The following is a 25,606-nucleotide window of genomic DNA, read 5'->3' on the forward strand; positions in this document are numbered from 1 at the left end:
ACAGAGTAACCATGAAAAATATGCGTTTGCCTCATAATGTCACCAAATGACGTCATAATGTCTCAAGCTTGACATATCTAGAAAGCACTCATCGAGGTGTTCAATTTGAGGTACTACACGATATGGTTCCTAAAACTTGAAAATTTGACCTTGGGGTCAAATATGTTTGACCTCAGGTGCTAACCATGAAGGTCAAGGCCAATTGCCACCAAAAACTAATCAGCTGAGCGCCAGACCATATACTACATTCCCATAAAGTTTGGAGACGATTCGATTAAAATTACTTAAAAAACAAGTGTTTCGTCGACTCCCCTGATTTGCAACACAGTGACCTTGACCTTTGACCTTCAAAATTTTATGCGCTGAAAGGGACCTCTATAGGCCTCTGATATGCGAAGTTACAAAAATTTCCAATGATAACTGTGCTTTGCAGAGTGATTTATACGTTGTTACAGACAAAAAAAAACAAACAAACAAAACAAAAAAAACATATGAAGGTCAAGGCCAATCACCACCAAAAATTAATCAGCTGAGCGCCAGACCATGAACTATATTCCCATGAAGTTTGAAGACGATCCGATCAAAATTACTCAAAAATAAGGGTTTCGTCGACTCTCCTGATTTGCGACCAAGTGACCTTGACCTTTGACCTTGACCTTCAAAATTGTATGTGCTGAAAGGGACCTCTATAGCCCTCTGATATGCGAAGTTACAAAAATTTCCAATGATAACTGTGCTCTGCAGAGTGATTTATACGTGATTACAGACAAGCAAACAACAACAAAAAAAAAACATACAAGCTGACTAACATATGTTGCAAAAACTTCGTTTTGGCAAGATAAATATACACATTCACATACATATAACTTCACACACACATATATAAATAAGAACAGAGTTCAATTTGTTCGACCACTTTATTAGCGTGGAACGACAATAATCAAACAAGTATTGAACAGGTTGAAACACCCACAACATCCCTGGCTCCGGGTCAGGCTGCGCATGCGCACTGGCACAGGGGACCGTCGATATGTGGAATTACCGTAAAGTACAATGTTCTCTATCTCCCTCCGAGTCTTTATTATGTTAATAGATAAAGGCTGAGAAAATATTAAGTTTAATGAATGAACAAAAGTTTATATCGCCCATAGTGTGACTATTCCATGGAGTAGTCCTTGTGCCAGGCAGGCACGCTGGTCGCTCTGGTGGATCGGCGTTGACCTATCGCTGGTGCTGGTGGTGTCACATCGGGCCCCAGTGGGGATGGGGCTCTCGGGGTTTCAGGGGCCGATGGTGGCGTCTGAAGGATCGCGCGCCTCGGTGTGCCTCGTCCTGGTGCTGCTGGCGTGTCTAAAACGGGTGTCGTCTTGCGCCGGGGTGTGCATACTGACGTCAGTGCCGGCGTGGGCCCCGTTGGCGTCGCAGATGTCACGGGTTCGCTGTCGAGGTCAGGCAGTTGCGGTGTTACAACGGGTGCAGGTACAGTGATGCGGGTTGCTAGATCATCATAGATAGACCGGGGTGGCAGCTGGTCATTGCGAACTGGGCTAAACTTGCGCAGGAATTTCCTGTTCCGAAGTGTGACTCTGCCAGAGCCGTCGATCTTGATCACGTATTGGTCGTGTTGGCGTACCTCCACGATACTGCCTGTCTTGTCCCATTTTTTTGGGTGGAATCCTGTCTGGTTCTGTACGCGGACTTGGTCCCCTACAGCAAGTGGCGGAAGGCGTTTGGTGTGTTCTGCCCAGGTGTCGGCTGTGCGGATATGACGTTTGCGGAGGGCCTCCTCCCTCGCTTTCAGGGTCTCATGCCAAGTGTCGTGCGGTCTGTACTTCCCGGGGATAATTGGGATGAAATCGCGTATCGGGCGGCCGAAGACACACATTGCCGGGGAGATCTTAGTGTCAGGGTCAGGCGTGTTACGATATTGTAGTATCGCTCTCTGCACAGCGTCAGTGTCAAGTTCTCCCTGCGGGCTGGTGTTGTCCGTGATAAGTCGTTTCATTGTCTTAACTCCAATCTCCGCGCGACAGTTGCTGTGAGGGAAGGCCACCGATGACAAGCGGTGGTGTACGCCCCATCTGTGCAGGAATGACCTGGTCTCGGTGGAGGTGAACTCCGGTCCCCCATCCGACGCGAGCTCTTCTGGTGTCCCGTACGTCACGAAGGCGCGACGTAAGTGGTTTATGAGTCCAGCGGCGCCACCCGTCGACTTTGAGATGATCGGCCAGTTCGAGTATCTGTCCACTGTCACAAGGTAGTGTGCACCCCTGTGTACAAAGAAGTCCGAGCACACTGCCTGAAAGGGGTAAACGACCGGAATAGGTGGAGTTGGTGGCGCTCCAGGCTGTGATGGTGCCATCCGGTGGCAGTGTTCGCAGTTTTTCCGAGTGGCGCTGATGTCGGCCGACATGCCTGGCCAGAATACAGAGGATTCTGCGCGGGCGGTCATCATTGATACGCCCTGGTGGGCAGCGTGTAGGGCGCTCAGCACATCGCCGCGGAGTGAGGGTGGTATGACTACTCGGTCCTTGTATAGGATCACTCCATCTGTCGATGTAATGTTCTCGCGGTACTGGTGATAGTCGCTAATGTCTCTGGCATCTCGATTTTTGAGTCGGGGATGCCGTTCATTGTCATTCCCTCCAATATGTGCATATCGCCATCGCTGCTGGTGGCTTCCCTGACGCGATCCCATGTTACTGATCGCAATGATTCGAGGCCCGCGGCACACCATGCCAGGTTGTCCTCGACGTCGTCGTCATACTCCGGCTCAGTTTGGCGTAGGAGGGACAGGACGTCGGTGTGCGTGCTTGGTTGGAGGTGGGTCGCTATGGTGGCATTGTCATCTGGAAGGTTCATGAGTGGAGGTCGCGTGGTGCCAACTGGCCTGCGCGACATGGCATCTGCCACCTTGTTCTTCATGCCCGGGATATGTATGATGCGGAAGCGATAACGCAGGGTCTTCTCCTTGAGGTTCCTGAGGCGGGGGTTGGGTATGTCGTCAAGTGCTCTGTCCGAAAGGAGTTTCAGCAGTTGTTTGTGGTCTACCGCAACGATCAGGTTCTCGCAGCCCAGTACGAAGTAGCGCGCTTTGTCCAAGGCATCCGCGACTGCGAGAGCCTCGCCCTCTATGGGCGCGTATCTGGATTCTGCCGCGTGTGTAAATCTGCTGCCGACCAGGGTTATTTTCCATCCATCAGTGCAGCAGAATGGTCTAACTGGCATGCATCGGCAGTGCTTTTGAAGCAACCAGAATCCGATTCCCTCCTTCGACCAGTCCGTGGCGATGCATGTTGGCTTAGTTTTGTCAAATATGCAGACACCGTGTTCGATTTCTTGTACGATCACGTCTTTCGACTCGCGGAATATGTCCTCTAACTCCAAGGACCACTGGAAGCGTTCTCCACTTTTCAGGAGCTTCCGGAATGGCTGCATTCGTTCGGCCATACTAAAGGCGTATGCCACCTGGTTGACAAGCCCGAACCACGATCTGACGTCGGTGATGTTACGCGGTTGTGGGAAATCGTGGATTGCTTCCAGGTAGCGGCTGCACGGTCGCACGTCGGTCATGGTGATGGTGAAGCCCGCGAAGTCCACCGTGGGTGCGCTGAAGACAAACTTCTCCGGGTTGAGGATGATTCCATTCCGGCCGCATATATCCAGCCATTGGACCGCCTGGAAGTAGCTCCCCTCAATCGTGTCTGACCATAGGAGCGTGTCATCTACGCACTTGGTCTTGTTACCAATGTCCGCGACGATCTCATCGTATCGTCGTGAGTCACCGTCCCCCGATGCCATATACCCTTGTGGGGCAGATAGGTACCGGTAGCGCCCCCATGGAGTGATGAAGGTCGTCTTGTGGCGGTCGTCCTCGTGTAGGCGGACGCTATGGTAACCGTTCCATGCGTCGAATATTGTCTTGCGCTTCCCGTTAGGTACGCGTCTCGCCTGGTGGAACGGGGATTGGGTGTGGTGGGTCTCGCGGAACGCATGCTTGTTCAAGGCCTGAAAGTCGACGGTGCGTCACGGCTTGCCATTCTTTTTCGCGCAAATTACCATGCGGTGACACCATGTCACCGGCGTGCCGACGGGTACTTCCTCCAACACGCCGAGCCGAACGTCCTGGTCGAGGCCTGCTTTTACCTCATCTTGCCAATGTATGGCCACGGAGATGGGAGTGTGATGGGCAACCGGTGTCGCGTTCTCACTGAGCATAAGACGTAGTGGCGGGCCGGTCATTCTCGGTAGTGGCTGGTGTGGGGCACGTGTTGAATGTGCTCTGAGCATACATCCTGAGTAAATGTGACTGTAGTGCCTCTCTGTTGGCCTCGGTCGCTGGCATGGGGAGTGCGGTCGGCTTGGTCGGCGGCTCCGCGCGTCGCGGGCAGTCGCACAATTCCGAGGTTGTCAGATTCACCTCTCCGAGTGTCGGGAATCTGTCCGAGATCATTCCCAGGTCCATGCAGGCCGCGCGGGAGAGGAAGATGCGGTCTGAAGAGTCCGTCACATACGCGATTTGGCGCGTCTCCAATCTCCGAGCGTCATCACTGTTACCGGCGAATCTGACTACCACGGCTCCGAGGATACAAATTCCTCTGTTGTTTGCGGCCTTCATGGTCATGGATACAGGTATGAGGTCCTCGGTACTCAGGCCCATTTGTTGGACGACTTTAATGCCGATCAGGCAGCTCTGGCACCCCGTGTCTGCCATAGCGGGTAGGGTTACCGCATGGGTGTGTTTCAGGAGGTTAAAACCCAGCGCTTTGTAATCCTCGCGCTTGTTGGTGAGAGTGAGGTTGACGTATGGCTGCGGGTCGGATATGCGTTTCATCCACTTATCGCACATATCATCGTACAGGTGGTGAGCGAGGGGAAGCGTGCGCATTTCGTCCTCTGTGCTGGCCATGGTGACCGTGCATAGCTCGACGAAGGCTGCCGTCTGCTCGTCGCACATCCCGTCGGTCTCCTTAGATGGGGGTCTTGCCGATCGGCCGCCCAGGCACGCCTTGTCGAGGTGATTCTGGCGGTCACACTTCCGGCACTTTTTACCGTATCCGGGGCACTCGGCGCGTCTGGCGCGCCATTGAGGCGTTTTGCCGTGGCCCACCTCGCCGCAGTAGATGCATACTCCTTCGGGCTTGGCCTTCCGTTTTTCCGGCCTGGCTCCTACTCTGGCGCGGACGTCCTGTCGCTTTCCCGCCGTCTGAACTACTGATCGCGTCCGTGCTCTGAGTGTCAAGCAGGCGCGATGCCGAGCATTTTCCAGACTCTTTGGCCTCGATATACTCTATCATGTCCTTTAATGGCATGTCCTGGTTCTTCTCACCGAGTAGGTCAAGTTGTATTGCTTGGTCCGCGATGCCACGGGCAACCACGTTGCGCAATATCTCTTCGGTGAAGTCGTTGACCTGATCGCACCCCGCCTTGGTGCACTTCATTTCTTACTTGCACGTGTCCGCCTGCCCCTTGATGCGGGCGTGGAACGACCGGACGGGCTCCTCGTGTCCCTGCCGCATGTTAGACAGGGCCACTCGAGCTACCATCGTGTTCTCCGTCCGGACGGCGAGCGCCTTCATGGCGGCGAGGACGTCTTCTTCATCGCTGCCCACGAGGCTCCGACCCGCCGCGCGAGTGAGGTCCTTTCTCAGCTCCTCCTCACAGCACTCCAGTAGCTGCGCGACTATGTCGGGTCCGACAAGCTTCGTACCTGTTTTGTATTCGCCCCAGCGGGTTATGAAGTACGACCAGGCCTCGCCCGTTCCGGCCAGTGCTATGGAGGGACGCTTGAGTTTCTCCATCTTGGCATTCGAGCTCGCCGCCCTGGGGGCGGCGACGTGCACAGTGGCGTGTATACTCAACATGGCGGCCACCACTGCCGCTTCTGCGTGTGTAGCCATATAGTCACAACCCTCGATCGGGCACTCTGCTTCCACTGGCGCCATAGGAACAGCTATTCTGGAGTAAACGTTCTATTTTCGGTGATGCACACGTGTGTACAGTGTCCTGGGGGCGAAGATTGGGTACAGAACCCGAGAAATCCAAACTCACTGTCGACGTTCTCGTGGTCCGTTTTCACCCAGTCGTGTCCTCCTCAGCACCGACGATCTTTAGTCGACTGCATCAAGTTGTTTGATTATAAATAAGAACAGAGTTCAATTTGTTCGACCACTTTATTAGCGTGGAACGACAATAATCAAACAAGTATTGAACAGGTTGAAACACCCACAACATCCCTGGCTCCGGCTCAGGCTGCGCATGCGCACTGGCACAGGGGACCGTCGATATGTGGAATTACCGTAAAGTACAATGTTCTCTAATATACATACATACATAAGTATACACATATACACTAACATACACACACACACACACACACACACACACACACACACACACACACACACACACACACACACATAAATATACACATACATTCATACATATACACATACACATATTGTACATTTTCACGTACACATACACATACACATACACATGAATATTAGGGTGGTCCTTATTCCTCAACTTCGGATTTTCTAAGCTCCAACCCCCGGGATTCATTGGAATAGTCGAGAAAACTCTCCTGGTGAACTTTTTTTTTCCAGTCGGACAACATTTACCCCTCCCTCATCAACCTTGAAACTTCACCCTGAAAAAAAAAAAATTGTTAGGGGGTGGTGAGAAGAACGAGTAATACACATTACACATTACACAAACACACAGATCGACGTATCACATCAAAAGAGACGATTGGACATTACAGGAGCGTTTTAAAGTTCAGCACAGGTCGATACGTCGTCGTTCTAATGTCAGCCGCCCCGAGAAACTGAGGCTAAACTTCAAGGTCGATGAGGGAGAGGTAAATGTTGTTGGAATTTGAAATAAAAACACCAGAAGAGTTTTTTCTCGACTATTCCAACGAATCCCAGGGGTTGGAGCATACAAAATCCGAAGTTGAGGAATAAGGACCACCCTAATAAATATACACATTTTTTAAACGTACATACATATAAATATACACATACACATACACACATACATACATATACACATCCATACTATACATATACACATACATACATAGACACACACATACACTCATATACTGTACATATACACATTCACACATATACACATACATCCATCCATACTGTACATGTACACATATACACATACACACATATAAACATACACACACATCCATACTGTACATATACACATACACACATATACACACATACATAGACACACACATACACTCATATACTGTACATATACATACATACATACATATACACATACATACATCCATACTGTACATATACACATATAAACATAGACACACATACACACACATCCATACTGTACATATACACATATATACACACATACATACATAGACACACACATACACTCATATACTGTACATATACACATTCACATATACACATACACACATATACACATACATAGACACACATATACATACATATACACATACATATACACATACATACACAAATACACATATACACACACATCCATACTGTACATATACACACATCCATACTGTACATATACGCATACACACATCCATACTGCACATATACACATACACACATACATAGACACACACATACACTCATATACATACATACATATACACATACATATACACATACATACACAAATACACATATATATATATACACACACATCCATACTGTACATATACACATACACACATCCATACTGCACATATACACATACACACATATACACATACATAGACACACACATACACTCATATACATACATACATATACACATACATATACACATACATACAGAAATACACACATACACACACATCCATACTGTACATATACACATACACACATCCATACTGTTCATATACACATACATACACACATACATACATAGACACACACATACACTCATATACTGTACATATACACATACATACATCCATACTGTACATATACACATACACACATATACACACACATACATCCATATACTGTACATATACACATTCACATACATCTATATACTGTACATATACACATTCACATACACACATACATACAAACATATACACACACACACACACACACACACACACACATATAGACACATACACACATAAATACATATACCCATACATACATAAATATACACATTCACATACATGCATACCTATACACATACATGCATAAATATACACACACACACACACACAAACATACTGTTACGGCTATTAACAAATTCGCAAACCACCATTCAGGGCCCGTATGTGAGATATCTCAAAGTACATGTGTCGTTAGCCCAAACCCGTTGTATAGAGGGAATTTATGCGATTCATTTGGGCTGCGATCCTTTGAGTTAGGCGTTTTTCTGTTCTATCTATATTTTCAACCAACCACGTCTCAACCGCCATCACACAACCTTAGGGCCAGCCGAGGCTTAATCCGGCACTGGGTCGCGGTGTGGGATCGCTCGTCGCAGGACCCAAGCCAGCTAGCCATTCTCCTCCCCAGGGCATCAGCAATTCCCCCCTTTCCCTCGCGCTGAGATAGTGCAAAAAGGGGGCCCCGTTCCCACCCCACTCTAAACGTCGTGCCAACGAAACCCGCCAAGGAGCACGGAGTCGGGGCACAGCCACGCGGCCACATCTGCGGCTCGCTGGCCAACGAGTCACAAGGACGCGGGTAGGACCCCCCCCGGTCTCGCGGACCTGGCCGCTCCTCCAGGTCACGCACCCAATTGGCCTACAGGCCTGTCTGCCACCTTGTCTATGAGGGTGGCTTCTTTCCTTTGCTTTTGAGTAAATGTGTGTTGGCGCCGTCTGTAAAGTAGAACTGTACAAGTGTTGCCATGTGTGCGCGTAGTCGGTAGTAACTCTGCGTCGTTGTTGCTTTTGTTCTGGTTACTATATGTGCATTTTGACTGTTTGGCTGTATATATGTGCTTTCCGTGTGCAGGGAAATAAATGTGCATTGTGTGAACTGTTTTCCCGTTTTGCTTCGTCTTTTCTTTATTGACCCTCCATCCTGCTTCACGTAAAGGGTTCGTAGTGGACTGAATACGCCCGTTAATTAATCGGAACCATCGAGGCCGACGATAACACTGCTCGGTTATCACTGTAGCACGGAACGGACCGCTTAAGCGGTTCGTGTCCAGAGTCGGCCTGTGGCGTGGTACGATCGCCCGGTCGACCATCCGCGCAGGTACTTAGGTAGATCGAATTTGGCGAGCAACCCTGTCCTGCACGGGTGGGCAATTGGCACGGTCGTGGTGGGGTTAAACCCCCACCCGTGACTAGCTTCTGGCGTTGTTCCGAGAGGGTCACGACTGAATTGTCCGTCCAGTGGACGACGTGCCGCGATCTGAGTTACGTCGCCGTCCGCACGCCGGCGGGCGCGGATACGCAACAATAAATATACACATATGAATACATACATATATACATAAGGTATATATATATATATATATATATATATATATATATATATATATATATATATATATATATATATATATATATATATATATACTTATACACATACATATTGTTACCAATTTGAGAATTTGATTGCACACAACATACAGGTTCCTTTAGTCAGCTATGTCGATAAGTGCTTGTTCCCTAGATAGCTCACCTTCCATTGTTTAAATGTTTAGAAATCCATCAGATGCGCTGCGGATCGATTTAATAGTTAGCGATCACGAAACAATGAAGACGTCCCTCCCCCTCTTCTGCGAAGAGAAAGAAGAGCCCTTCCGTCCCATGATTCATGGCGTAAACAACTCCCTCCCACCCGTGGTTGAGCGGGGGATGGATCATGAGGGCACGAGTCACGCCGGGCGTGGGGGAGGGGGCGGAGAAGGATAAGAGGAGATCCTTTCTTTGTCTGGAGAGAGAGTGAGAGTTGAGGGGCGTCGTTCAGCAGAGCTTCGGGTCCTGCTTGGCTCAGTAGGCTTTTTGGAGAGCTGTTTTGTTTGGAAGAAAGTTGAGCCGGTTGCTCGGCTCGAGCTGCGAATGGTGGCTTCTTCTTCTTCTTGGTTCGTGGAGCTCTTTGTTCTACGTTCGATTCCTGGCTTGGTGCGACTCATCGACCACATCTTGGAGGTGGTTCCTCAGGGAAGCGATGCATCGACGGGAAGGATCGGCGCCTCGTCTCACCAGCACATGTTGAGAAGCGTGGGAGGATTCGCTGGAGCTCGGGAAGGATCGCGGCTCACTGCGATTGGGTCCAGCTCGCTCTCAGTGGAGCCCGGGTCCCAACAACTTGAAGACCAAATGAGATGGAGAGGTTCGAGATAGGTTCTGGATTTCAGCTCACCTGTCCTCCAAGCTTGAGCCCGTTATGAAAGGCCTCAGCCACCATTACTTGGGTGTGTGCGTGCGAACGTGTGTCCGTGGGCCCGTCTAATGAGTAGGAAATTAAGTGCTTTGTGTGCTGTAAATCTTTGCATTGCATTTCGTATAGTCGGAATAGTTCTGCTCTTACGTGCTTCCCAAGTTTCCCATTATTATTAATAAATACCCCAATTGTTAAATGTTTTCAGCTCGTCGCGTCGATTCTTTCATTGACTGAGCATTTCGTGTGTTGCGAGGCAGAAAGCCGTTGGTTTGCCATGAAAGGGGGACATTTGGACTGACGGTTCTCGGCGATTAAGCCGCTCGGAATCGCGTACGGGACAGGCTCGCCTCGGCGGTTTGTTCCGTACGAGTTCCGTCGAGGGTGGAATACCCCGGTAGTTGGATAACGTGGGTATTTAGGAACATTGAAGATTGGCAATCGATCCTACCCCACCTGATCTGCCCATTGGTGTATTTCGGTTCTTGTACAAGGACCCGTCGACTCGGACTTATCCGGGCGGCGATCTATATTCCGGGCGATCGGTCGGGCCAACTCGACTTGCGGCTCCGTCAGAGCGGTTGGTTCGCTGCCGACACCGGACCGTAACAACAAACACACACACACATAAATATACACATACGTACATATACACATACATTCATATATATATATATATATATATATATATATATATATATATATATATATATATATATATATATATATATATATATATATATATATACATATATATACATACATACGTATACACATACACACACATACATATACACATACATACACACCCATTAACATACATATACATATACACATACATACACACCCATTAACATACATATACATATACACATACATACATGAATATACACATACTTTACATAGACACATACAGTATACATATACACATTCATATATATATATATATATATATATATATATATATATATATATATACATAGTTATTTATACATACATACACATACACACACTCGAATCGCTTTCCACTCAGTCTCCGTGATAGGCACGTCTAATCCACTCACTTCCGCTGGCCTTCAGCCCTCAACTATTTAAATGATAAAGCCATTCTGGGTGGCAGTGCCGGGGCTTGGCCACTGTCTTTTGAGGGCGGCGGGAAGAGAAGGCGAGAGCTCGATTGAGGAGAGCACTTTCCCATGGTTATGTTGTTAAGCCCACTGCAAAGGAACAATTTGCATTGAAGTCTTTGATGGGGCGAGACAGAAGGGCTTGGAGATTGGCTGTGGCCAGGGCCAGGAATTGAAGAGAGAGGCAGATGGGCTGACAGGCGGAGATTGAGAAATTCACCAAGTGACATAACTGTTGATCTCACGAGAAATTAACAAATTCACCGTTTGTTTCAAACTGTTTGCCTCGAACTTCCTCGTGCCAGATTGCGTTAAGATCCTTTGGGACCCATGGGATCTTATTCCTGACAGTTTTCACCAAATTGTGACTTCAAGGATTTGTTCTATATTATTATTGTTTGGAAGGTCACGGGTGAGACCTTCCACTTCAGAGATCAAAATCCAACAGGACTGCTAACAATACCAAATAACACGAGAGCTCGATCATGCTTTAGTAAAATATCATTAAATATCAGGCTGGCAGGATGGCCGAGGCCCTAAAGGTACACACACTCGCATCAAAGCTGTCTAGCCTGGGTTCGAATCCCGACCCAGCTATAACTGGTCATTCAGGTGTTTCACAGGCAGGGTCATTCATCAATGTGTGTATCGTCTCTCGGATGGATGTTTAACTGGGTGTTCAATCTACTGACATTAGTTGGTGGACGTTAAAGATCCCCACAGTCTTTTGTGAAGAATGGGCGAGCTATCTCTGACACGCTGACTAAATTACAAATTCCAGCCAGAAGTATTGCTGGGAAGGCAATGGCAAACCACCCAGTATAATTCCCTTGCTCAGGAAACTGCTCCAGCAGCACCGATGCTCTGTAACAGAGTACGAGTATGGTTCAACAGAATCAGAAACGAACTACAACATGGTCATCATGCTCCAGCCTGGTGTTCGTTGAACAATTAAGGTGTCTGTGGTACGATATTCTATCCTAGGGTCTTGAACTCGAGCTCCTGTCCTTCCGTTGAAATAACACCAGCTGGGTTGACTCAGCATGTCATCCTTCTGAGGTCGGCAAATTAGTACCAGCTTCATGGTAACAGGGACACTGCATTAGCGGCACAGCCACGCTTCCAGAAATGATGTGCACTAAAACCACACGTTTTCTTGGAAATGCAAATGTTCTTTAGTTCAACCATCATTTCTTCAGTGACATTAATTTATTATATATGCAACCATAGAGTTGGTGTCAAAGCCACCCAATGCTCGCCTGTTTATACATTTATCGATTTTAAAAGACTAGTCTAACTAGTACACATATACAATGAATGGCAAGCTTCTAAAAAATAACTTGCACCAAAAACTTTAACGTTGATGTGCTACAAAAAAGTAAAGTTCAAAAATTTAAAACATTTGAAATTATTTTTTTCATTTCAACTTCACTACATCAATCGTATGCCCAAAAGGAACCTCCATGCCAAATATCAGCATCCTAGTCCACATATTAAATGAATGTCAAGCTTCTAAATAACTTGCACCAAAAACTTTAACGTTGATGTGCTACAAAAAAGTAAAGTTCAAAAATTTAAAACATTTGAAATTATTTTTTCAGTTCAACTTCACTACATCAATCGTATGCCCAAAAGGAACCTCCATGCCAAATATCAGCATCCTAGTTCACATATTAAATGAATGGCAAGCTTCTAAATAACTTGCACCAAAAACTTTAACGTTGATGTGCTACAAAAAAGTAAAGTTCAAAAATTTAAAACATTTGAAATTCTTTTTTTCAGTTCAACTTCACTACATCAATCGTATGCCCAAAAGGAACCTCCATGCCAAATATCAGCATCACAGTACACATATTAAATGAATGGCAAGCTTCTAAATAACTTGCACCAAAAACTTTAACGTTGATGTGCTACAAAAAAGTTAAGTTCAAAAATTTAAAACATTTGAAATTATTTTTTAATTTCAACTTCACGACACCAATAATATACCCCAAAGGAACCTACATACCAAGTATCAGCATCCTAGTACACATATTAAATGAATGGCAACCTTCTAAATAACTTGCACCAAAAACTTTAACATTTTCACGCTCACGCTCATGCTGACGCTGACGCTGATGCTCACGCCGGGGGTATCGCTATAGCTCGCTATTCTTCGAACAGGCGAGCTAAAAATGGCTTTGGAATTTTGACCCCATCGCATTATATTCGGGTCAACTGCAGGATAATTTAATTGTGTGCACACCATTGAGCTGTCTGGTCTCATTGTGATCCTCGATGGGATCAAACTTCACAAAATACTGATTGTAACGAGGGCTCAAGAGTTGACTTCATAAAATAACTAGAAGGGCTCTCTGATGTCCCAACATCGCCAGATTTGCCTCTGCCCACATTATGACACCATTATACTTATTTGAATGACAGTTTGAGTCTGGTTCGATAGAGATGCTGTGTAATGGACATGTTTACAAGGCAAAGTGTTTATCGCTTAATCTATTATCATATAAAGTGGTGTATGATTAAAGTTTTTCATTTTTTTTTTGTATACCTTGTCGAGGCTGGTATAAGAGCTAACACACAACGCACATCAAGGGGGCATGAGACAGGAGGGGAGGGAGTGGGAAGGATAAAATAGTGGGGAACAGAGACATTTGGAGATCTGTGGAAGGGAGAGAGATGGGACAGGGAACATGGGGAATAGAAGATGGACATTACAGGGACTTTCAGGAAGGAAAGCAGGGAATTTGAAGGAGGTGGGCTTGGGTGAATTATCGGGGGTAGAAAAGATCGAGGATTTGGATGGGGGATGATAAGAGGTGGTGGTGAACAGCTGTTTTGAAGGCCTGGAGGGAAGAATGGGAACGAATAGAGTGAGGGAGTTTATTCCAAAGGTGGGAAAAAAGAGGAATGAAAGAGTGAAGGTGAGCAGTGATTCGTGATTTTGGTAGTTTTAAAAGAAGCGGGTTGTTGGCAGACCTTGAGCGCCCTGCGGAAATGTGGTGGGGACAAATCACAGAGAGAGAGAGAGAGCGGGGGGGGGGGCGAGGCTGCAGAGGAGATGGTAGAAGACAGAAAGACCACCGACCAACCTGCGGTGATTGAGTGAGAGGCCCAAAGACTCAGCCTCATTGCGGGAGATGCCAATGATCTGAAATGCCCTGGTTTCTACAGCGTGAAGCCAAGAAAGGTGGGAGGCAGGAACACCATCCCAGAGGGGAGGGCAGTACTCCATCAGGCTGTGGACAAAAGCTTTGTAAGTGGTCAGGCGCTCAGGTGGGCCGAGGAAGGACCTTGCACGGCAGAGGATTTCCAGTCGGCGACTGGCTTTGGAGGCGAGGTTTGAAATGTGGCTTTCCCAGGAAAGGTCATGGCAGATAGTGAGACCCAGAAGCTTGAAAGAAAGGACTTCTTCCAGTGGATTGTTGAGAAAGTGGATGGGGGAGGTTTTCTAAATGGTCCTTTCGAAGAGACATAATGAGAGTGTGAGATTTTTCTGGATTGAAAGACATGTTCCACGTGTTGGACCAGTTTGTGATTTCATCCAGATCTGCAGTGAGTGAAGTAGCTGCTGCTTGCCAGTCTGAGGGATGACCAATGGTACGGCTGAGGGTGGAGTCATCAGCAAAGAGATATAGAAGATTTTCCAGAGAGTTGGAGAGATCATTGATGAAAACCAGAAAAAGAACAGGGCCCAGAACGCTACCTTGAGGAACTCCAGCCTGGACAGGAAGAGGGGATGAAAGAACTCCATTTAGGGCCACACGGTGACTGCGACAGGAGAGGAAGTCTGCGAGCCATGAGTGGAGATGGCCTTGGATACCATGGGAAGAGAGTTTGGTGAGTAGGGCAGCGTGCCAGACTGTGTCAAAAGCACGTGATATTTCCAGTGATACGGCTCGGATTTCCTGTCTGGCATTGAGAACCTCCATGCATTGATGGGAGAGCAGAAGCAGCATATCCAGGGTAGAGTGACCTGGTCTGAAACCAAAAGCACGTGATATTTCCAGTGATACGGCTCGGATTTCCTGTCTGGCATTGAGAACCTCCATGCATTGATGGGAGAGCAGAAGCAGCATATCCAGGGTAGAGTGACCTGGTCTGAAACCAAATTGATGATCAGAAATCAAGTTTCTTTTTACAAGTTTCTTTGGAGAAGAGGAAGGATTTGATGTCTGAAGCGATGATGGATTCCATAACCTTGCTGATGATTTGGAGAAGGCTGATTGGTCTGCAGTTGCAGGGGTATGTTTTTGCATCTTTTTTGTGCAGGGCAGTGATTGCTGATTTCCAAGCAGATGGCAGATGGCATTGAGCAAATAAGAGGGTGAATAGAACAGAGAGAGGGTGAGCAAGAGCAGATGAGCAGGCTTTGAGGACATGTGGGCTGATGCCGTCTGGACTGGTTGCAGAATCTGAGTCGAGGTTTGACAGCAAGCTCTCCACCTTGTCAGGAGAAAAGGACACAGAGTCCATGGACAGTTGGGTGCGACTGGGTAAGGTGGGTAGAGAAAGTGATGGGTTTTGGACACAAGATTTAGCTGCAAACACCGAGTTTAGGCATTAAGCTTTTCACGTGCGGTATCAGCAGTGCTGCCATTTGAGGTAAGGGAGGGGATGGAGGGGAAACATACACCAGAAACAGATTTGATTAGACGCCACCAGGATTTTGAGGAGGGAGAGAGGTTTGAGAGTTCAGACTTGAGAAGAGAAAGATGTTTTCTGGCTCTCATGAGGGTAGATACACACTTGTTCCGAGCTTTATGGAAGGAACTGAGATTGCCCTCAGTTGGGTTTGCTTTCCATGAGGCAAAGGCAAGTTGTTTCAGGACAACTGCCTCACCACAAGCTTCAGTAAACCAAGGGCGGGAGGAAGGGTAGGACATCTGAACACGAGAGGGGATAAATCTGTGCATGAGGGAGAGCAAGTTTCTTTGAAAGAATTCCCAGGAAGAGTTGATGTTGGAGAAAGTAGAGATAGGAGACCAGTCTATAAGTTGGACGACTGCTTGGAGACCCTGCCAGTCGGCTTGAGTGAAATGCCAGACTCGACGGCGGTGAGGTGTTTCTCTGATAATAGCCAGAGAGATGTCCACTTTGACAAGGACATGGTGAGAAGAACCAATTGGAGCGAAGGAAGAGCAGCAGATATTGTCAGGGAAATTTGTCAAAATCAGATCCAGAAGAGATGGAGCACCATTGGTTGAGACCCGGGTCGGGAAGTTGACCGATTGAGTCAGTCCCAATGAGTCACAGAAAGCTTTTGCAGAGGTGCCATGATAGGTGAGAGAGGTACCCACACCTAGCCAACTGGCATGATGACAATTGAAGTCGCTACATATGAGGAAGAGAGAGTTTGGATGAGAAGATAGAAGTTGGTCCATGTTTTCAGATAGTGAGGTGTAGATGGAGTCATCACTGTTAGGTGGACGGTACAGTACACATATAAACATGAGGTGGGAGTTGAGGGGAAGCCCTAGCCAGAGGTATTCCTGGGGGTATGGGGGAGCAAGGGCAGTGCATGGAGAGTGAGGAATAGAGTCTTTGATGAAGAGAACAACTCTTCCACCAGGACGAGGCTCAGGTCCTGTCATACCGGAGGAGGGAGTAACCAGTGAGAGATACTTGCTAGTCAGACACGTCTTGGGGGAGGAAAGTTTCTGTTAGGCAGATTATGTCTGGTTTGTCAGTGGCAACCTGTATGGAAAGATCTGAAAGGTTTGAGCGAAGGCCCCGGATATTTGAGGTCCATACTTTTAATGAAGAGGTAGGGGAGGAGGTCTTTGGGTGCAGAGGGTGGGGGAGGGGGAGGGTAGGACAAGGGATGAGGGGGGGGAGGTAAGGAGGGTTGTTGAAAGAGTGTGGGGGATTGCAGAATAGCAAGGGGAGGGGCCGAATGAGGAGGAGAAAAGGCTCTGTGGTGCTGGGGGAGAGGGGGGAACAAGAGAAGTGGAAGAAGGCAGTTGAGGATTTGAGGAGGTGGAGTGAAGAGATGGAGGTGAGAGGGCAGTGGAAGGAGGCAGCTTTGTGGATGGAAGAGGTGGGAAACTTTGGGAAGGATGAGTGAGGGGGATGAATGGTGGGAGAAAGGTGAGGGGGGAGTTTTTGAGAGAGGTGAGAGGGAGGCTTGGAGGGAGAAGAGTGGGATGGTTGCTTTGAGAGTGAGGGGTGAGAGGAGTGAGTTGGCACTGAAGTTGGAAAAAAAGAATGGTTGATGGAAAGCGAACATTCATAGCAAACTGGGGTTTTTAAAAGTTTTAGGTCAGAGATGCGATTAAACACATTTATTGCGGGATGCAATAAAGGCGAATTCAGAGAATGGAGAAAAGAAACGCTGTAGCAGTTGGATTTTTTTCGGCAAGGTATGAAGGAAAGGTCGAATTGAGAGCAGTCTGTTTAAATAGCAGAAGAGTAGTGCATTCTGATACAGTAAAGAGTACCACACGTGTGAAAGAGGAAGATGAAGCATTATAAGAGATCGTTTTTGTTATTATTATTAATGTTTGAGAGAGTTTTCAACAGATTAGGTCATGGAAGTGTTGTAGAAAAAAATTGAGGAAGAAGAGGAGGAAGAAGAAGAGGAGATGAAGAAGAAGAAGAATCGGAGAAAGGTAGCAGATTTATTTATTTACTTATTTAAAGATAAGATAAGAAATAGAGTGATTAGTTGGGATGGGGGACGTTAAGAAAGTGGGAAAGATAGAAATTGAAGATAATGGGGAGAAAAAACAAATAAACACGATCGTACACCGAGGGGAACAAAGGGTAGGCCTCAGGCCTCAAGGATAGGCCTCAAGCACCCAGTAAGAACAAGTTCGACGAAATCTCACAAAATAGCACGATTTTTGAAACAAAACCAAACTAGGAACACACAGGAACATGTAGGTGAGAAAATAAACAGTTAAAACGGGACAGATAACGACCGGAAACTTAACTTTGAGATCGTCAGCAGGGAGCCCAAAAGGAGACCTGCCAATGCTCCAAACCCAGAACCGGAAGTGGAGCAGTACTTTAAAGAAAAGTAATAATTAAATAAGTTTGTATAAGGATATTGCATTGCTGTGTTGACCGACTGTCCAGACACAACTTTGGGTTGTAGATCCATTGATGTTGACTCATCTACTGATGTGGACCTGTGACCGGGGCTGTGGATCCGCCGTTTGGAGAATTTCTGGGCTGAAATGATTGAACCCTCAATGAAAAATGGTGCCCAGCTGATGATCCGGGCAGTTGGGAAAACAGTCGATTGCTTATAGGTTAAAACTTCAAATATAGTAGCTTTTGTAAGTACTTGCCAGTACATAATATATGTTTGTTTGTGTGTGTGTGTGTGTGTGTGTGTGTGTGTGTGTGTGTGTGTGTGTGTGTGTGTGTGTGTGTGTGTGTGTGTGTGTGTGTGTGTGTGTGTGTGTGTGTGTGTGTGTGTGTGTCTGTCTTGTTATGGCTGGCTTTCTTCTATCTTCTTGGACTACGGCGCAGTAATTGGTCTTTATTTTAATTGTACCAAGTTTGATTTAAATCCCTGAACCCAGATTCAAAATACTAAATTCTGGCAGCCAGACCATGTGTCCAATCAGGTTAAAATTTAAAACATATATTCCTATGACTACTAGATCATAATTGTAAAGATTCATGTCGATTGTTGTAGCAGTTGAAGTGAAATAATTTTTGAAAGATTTTCATTCAATCTAATATGGCTGCCAGACCATGTGACTTAATTATTCATGAACACCCTGATATCCCCCAGGCTTGGGGAACATGTGGATGAAGTTTCCCCTCGCTCTGTCAAGCCATTCTGGAGAAGAATATTTTAAAAGATTCATTCTTCAAAAAATCATAGCTGCCACACCATGTGACCTATGATGTCATCGGTGGAGAAGTTTTCGTTCCTCATGGATAGGTGTCTTATGTGTCAAGTTTTGCCTCGATCTGTTCAGTCATTTCAGAGATTTTTGAAGGTTTGAAAAAACAAACAAACAAAAAATTGTGGACCATTTTATCCCAAGATGACCCTCAAAAATGTTCATACTAATCGGATGGAGTGTTCTCCATATGCAATTATGACGTCATAACGAAGGCACCTATGATGTCATAAAAATTATTCTCATTCCTCATGAGTACTTGCCATGTGCCAAGTTTCAATTTTTTCCTTAGTGCGGTTTCAGAGATAGAGGTCCAAATTTTCCCATTTTTCCAAAATGGCTGCCACATCACGTGACCTATGACGTCATAATTATCATTACAACAATTTACATGAGTAGTCGCAGCAATAGTGAAAATTTTCTCTCAATCTGACAAGGGGTTGTGGAGAAAAACATGAAAGTTGTGTGCGGACAAACAAACAGACAGACAAACAAACAAATGAATAAACCAATGTCACCCGCAGGGTGACCTGTATTTTGCCAAAAGGTGACCACGTGTGACTTCTTTAAGGTCACACTGAGGTGAACAGAGCTGCTATCCACCAGGAGCGACTCCTTGAGGAATACCTGCCTACGAGAGATTCCGATGAGAATCGTTCTACAGAGTAACCATGAAAAATATGCGTTTGCCTCATAACATCACCAAATGACGTCATAATGTCTCAAGCTTGACATATCGAGAAAGCACTCATCGAGGTGTTCAATTTGAGGTATGACACGATATGGTTCCTAAAACTTGAAAATTTGACCTTGGGGTCAAATATGTTTGACCTGAGGCACTAACCATGAAGGTCAAGGCCAATCGCCACCAAAAATTAATCAGCTGAGCACGAGACCATGAACTATATTCCCATGAAGTTTGAAGACGATCCGATCAAAATTACTCAAAAAATAAGGGTTTTGTCGACTCCCCAGATTTGCGACAAAGTGACCTTGACCTTTGACCTTGACCTTCAAAATTTTATCCACTGAAAGGGATCTCTATAAGCCTCTGATATGCGAAATTACAAAAATTTCCAATGATAAGTGTGCTCTGCAGAATTTTTTATACGTGATTACAGACAAAAAAAAAAAACATACAAGCTGACTAACATATCTTGCAAAAACTTCGTTTTGGCAAAATAAAAATCACTCATGGAGTGACAACTTGGAAAAACAGCACAAAGTAGAATGGCACTCGGTCGAGTGTATACCTCTGCCAGGTGGAACAGTTTATGTTTTGTACTCCATTGATGGGCTGGATTCGAACCAAAATCCAATCCGCTTGTTCTTGTATCCAACTCATCCACATTGTTTTGTCATGACTCGTCCAAAACTTTTTGAGATAGAATGATATATTTGGTTTTTGACCCGATCTATCAATCTCAGAAATGAGGCCCGTGTTAACCGTTTGACCTTAAAATTAATTGGGAGTTGAATTCAGCGATCTGACATGAAAATGCTCTTCAAATTTCAAATCAATCCGATGAAAATTGAGGATTTTAGAAATACCACCTTAGTTGTTGACCTTTGGCCTATGTTCACCTTTTGAACTCAATCAATAGCCTTCTTCCTTTTGACAAACTCTACCATGTGGTGAAGTTTCATGAAGATCGGTTTAAAATATGACCTGAAGGCGACAAACAGACAGACAGACAGACAGACAGACAGATAGACAGACAGAAATACAGACAGAATAACAAATTCGACGAACCAATAAACTTAAAAAAAATCTTCGATTTTGCAAGTAATGAACGGAGGCAATCAACATACTTGTCAAAAAAAAATTTTTTTTGCCAAGTCACAAACAGACAGACAAACAAACAGACCCATAATATGCAATACCCTATCCTTCGGTGAGAGTAAATTATCACGGATGGACGGACATACATACATACTGTACATTCGTACGGACGGACATACATACATTCGAACGGACAACTCAAAAACATAATGTCACCGCCGACTTCGTCAGCGAAGGCATAAAAATCCTCCATATTTGTATCTCAGTGTACATCGTCCTTTATATGGGGGTGTAAAGCCGGCTGTCTCACCTGCATTTTGATTGACTTTTAAATCCCCCAGTATCTATCGAAAAGAGTAGGCCATTGCGTGCTGGTACCCGAGGATGAAACGATGTCGGTGGATGAAACTCGCAATTCCAAGTTCGATTTCTCTTTGCGGTAAAGACGCTCAAAAAAAAACCTGTTCATTTCATCCTTTTCTCCCCTTCCCTGCTTCGACTCATTTTCATTTCTCAACTCACCACCTCCCTCTCCCACTTCACGCCTTTGTGTGATGAGTTCCATTAAGTGTTCAGTGAAACTTTTGTTCAGCTGTGAACGAGCACCGTTTCATATCCTTCGTCAATTCGTTCATTTCACATCCACACTTTTTAAATCGATTAACCAGAATATATAATACAGAATACACATCCCACAGGATGGTGTGTAGGTCGCCGAACACCAGGCCTGGCCAACCGGTTCGTGAAGGGCTTGGACCAAAAATGGTACCCGGCCAACCCACAAGAAGGCGGGGGTGATTCGGACCGTTAAAGAAGTAGTCGTTCTAGTTTCACATCCTACACTTGACCTCACAAGAGTTATAGAAGAAAAATAATGTTTTTTTAATGCAAACTGGAAGGACATGGGTTCCTGAAGATAATGAAAAAAAAACCTGAAACTATTGCTTAAACATGGAATTCTGCAACATCCTCCTTCCTGATATATTTGTGCAACTTGACATGATGCAAGTTTAAAATGTAGGACTCCAGAATTCTATTAAAATCCAGACTTGGCTTGCGCATTAAATAAATTGCGTTCATCTTGGGGGGGGGGGGAACATCAATAATGTCTAGATTTCAACGAACTTGTTCTTTGAGTATAATTAATGGACGTTATAAGCCTGGTGTTGGCTTAACGGTTAAGATGGCTGGCTTGAGATCTTAGGGACATGAGTTTGAGGCCATGTCGGACTGTTCAAATAACACCAGGTGGGTCGATTCAGCCAGTCATCCTTTTGAGGTTGGAAAAAATGAGTACCGGTCTCCGAGAAACAGGGGGGCACCGCATCAGCTGCACTTCCAGAAATTATGCAACCAGCAGCCAGAGGTTGCATACGAAACCATCTTGTTTTTCAACACGTGTATTGCAGCGTGACGCAACCGCTGCGATGGGGACAAACGATCTCAAAATAACAGCAATTTGCATACATTACTGTGTCTTTTCCAAACAAAATACTGCCTCAAGTTTGTTATTGTTATGACATAATCAAATGATGGTGGTGGCTCAGAGGTGCTTCCAACTTGTAACGATTTCAACGCCTCTGACACCCAATCCTGGAGAAGTCGTCGCTCCTGCATCACAGGTTGCAAGAAATTTTCGCCGAGCAACCATGGGAATCAAACCCAAACCGGTGAAGGCAATCCGACAAGGCAGGAATTCCGAATGAAGATGGAGGTTCGAGAAAGTTTACGAAAACTTGAAGTTGAAAACTGAAACTTTCCCTGGTGTGCCACATACAAACAGCCTCGCACCAGGGCAACTCGTTTGTGCGTTTGGTGCACGGGTATTCCTCCAAGCATATATATATATATATATATATATATATATATATATATATATATATATATATATATATATATATATATATATATATATATATATATATAAATAACTCACGTGAAACCATATCAAATGGCATCACCAATTGCGATATGCATTCACGTGATGCTTCTTGGACCTGCTGTGTCTCGCAAGCAACTCTGTGCAGGAGGGTTGGCTTGTACGAGGCCCTTTGTGTGCTGGGATTTGCGGCGAAAACGTGCGGGCAAGCCACAGCCAGGCACACAGCCCTCGCCTCCCCTCCATGGCTCTTACAACAAAAAGATCCATGGCGATTTGGCAGAGGCTATGCCGAGGGCAGAGAACGAAGGATTTTTCCCACCTTGGTTACCAGCAATGCTGAACCGCACGGCTGGCTCAGCCTACCGGCAAACAGGGCTCCGTCGGCCTTTCCCAGCATTCACATGATAATTCCCAAAGCCAAGGCAACATTCTATCTCTACCTCCATCCTCATCTTCATCTTCATCTGTCTCCATGTGAAATGCATTTGACGTTTTGCTGACTTTTCATCCACTTTCTGTCCTTTGTTCCTCCTCCTTTCCTCCTCTGACTTCACACCGTGTCACATGAATTCTAATTTATACTCTTTCTTTTCTATTTCTTCATTCTTTCTTTGCCATGAAAGGTGCTTGTTCTCTGAATCCTTGCTTTTATATTTTGTTCCTCGACTACTTGAGCACAGGCATGTGATATAAGAGTTGCGTCAAACTGTTTTTGTTCTCGAGGAGGACTTTGATTGGAACAATTCTGTGCAGCACTGGTGCATTCTGTGTAGCTGAGTTTGATTAATGTGAATAATGACGTTTTTTTCATTTGTAATACAAGATGTAAGCTCATGGAAGAGCCAGGCCACAGAGGGCAAAGCGGCAGCACACACACACACACACACACACACACACACACACACACACACACACACACACACACACACACACACACACACACACACACACACACACACACACACACACACACAACTACTACTACTACTTACTTGTTCTTATTATTTATTTATTTATATGCAGAATCGAGGTTCATGTGAGAGTGTGGTTATGGAGGGGAGAAAGGCACGTGTGAATAGTGGGGCCGCGGAGCCACAGTTGGACGCAACGAGCAAGGGAATGGATGACGAGGAAGAGAGGGGAGAAGGAAACATAGTAACCTGAAAGTAAATGAATGAGCAACCAAATTCTGAGTCTGGGAGGTCGGCAGTTCAAAGGCCGGCCAAGTCATACCAAAGATTTTGATGATGGAACGTGCTGCTTCCTTGCTTGACGTTCAGTATTTTAAAGGATAACAGCAAGGATGGCATCCATGGGGGTGGGGGGAGGTCGAGGGAATTCCTCCTTTGAAATGCCCCATTCAATGCGGTAAGAAAGTCAGCGCCATTGTCGTGATGTCACTGGTACACAGAGTGCCCCAGGAAGTGATGGCACTTCCCCGAAGTTGAGCAGCTGTGTTTGTTTCATCTAACAGTCCCGTGTAGTGTGTTCTGTATCCGTCTGTGTGTGAGATGTGTGTCTGGAAGCTCCACTACGAGCCTTAGATCCTGTTTCAAAAAATAAAAATAAAAAAACAAGAGTAAAAAAGTTGTGTTACATGGGATTAATGGGGTAGAAAAGATCACAGGTAGGGATGAGGGACTACATGAGATGCTGATGCACCAATTGCTTGAAGCCGGAGAAGGAAGGGTGAGATTGAACGGTCTTTGCAAGCCGGTTCCACAAACGGGCAGTTTTGACCTTGTAGCTAAGAATTAAATGTCTCAATGCTTCGATTATATTGCCTGATGTCTCCTTTGTATAACAACGGGATTTCCAGCACAAAGCAGTGTTGTCCAAAATAACTGTCGATGGAAACCACCATTGCGCAGTGCCATTTTTGTGTGGCGATTTATTTATGGTATTGACCTGTGAATAAAACAGGGAAATGCAAATAAGTTCAGAGTTCATTTGGCTTATCATACATGTGCCATTTAATTATCCACATTCCAGCATTCTAATTTATTGCAGGTTATGCACAACTTAACCCCAATGAAGGAAATTGGCCAGGGTATTGACACACAATGTCCAATGCTTTTTGGATGTGAATGTAAGTTATGTTTCAATGTCCACCACGTGAGATGCCAATGGGCCAACTGGCTTGATGACCCTATCCGAAAGACCATGTAGTACGAGATGTGGCACCCCCTGCCGGTACTGGTTTAGAATGGCAACTTTATTCAAAGGACATGTGCCAAAAGGTCATGTGTCAAAAAATATTATACTTTGAGTGTTGATTTGAATTGCATTGCTAATCAGTTCACTGTTTGGGTTAATGTTTGAAAACTTTGCATTTCAGTTCCTTTCAACATGTGGAAAACATGCTGATGAGGTGCGAACGACCTGGTCGTGGGGAGAGTAGTTTAGCCCGACTATGCAATCCTCTGAAGGCGAAAGTGACTGACCGATCAATACTCAGTGATGATTAACTTTTTAGAGAACACAGAAACGATAAAAACAAGTCTGAGCATTGAACAATGCAGAGCCTTCTGGGATATTGTCTAGACAACCTCCCACACCCCTTCCCC

The 25,606-nt window shown here is 45.7% G+C and overlaps 1 protein-coding gene across 3 annotated transcripts in view; it reads right to left on the bottom strand.

Moving 5' to 3' along the window:
• KIDINS220 (kinase D interacting substrate 220) overlaps positions 1-25,606 on the bottom strand; it is a 199,163-nt gene that overhangs the window by 22,915 nt on the left and 150,642 nt on the right. The gene's annotated exons all lie outside the window — the stretch shown is intronic.

This window comes from Eptatretus burgeri, chromosome 11 (genome assembly GCF_056783735.1).
Source record: "Eptatretus burgeri isolate ZD-2024b chromosome 11, Ebu_testis_v1, whole genome shotgun sequence".
NCBI classification, from domain to species: Eukaryota; Metazoa; Chordata; class Myxini; order Myxiniformes; family Myxinidae; genus Eptatretus; species Eptatretus burgeri.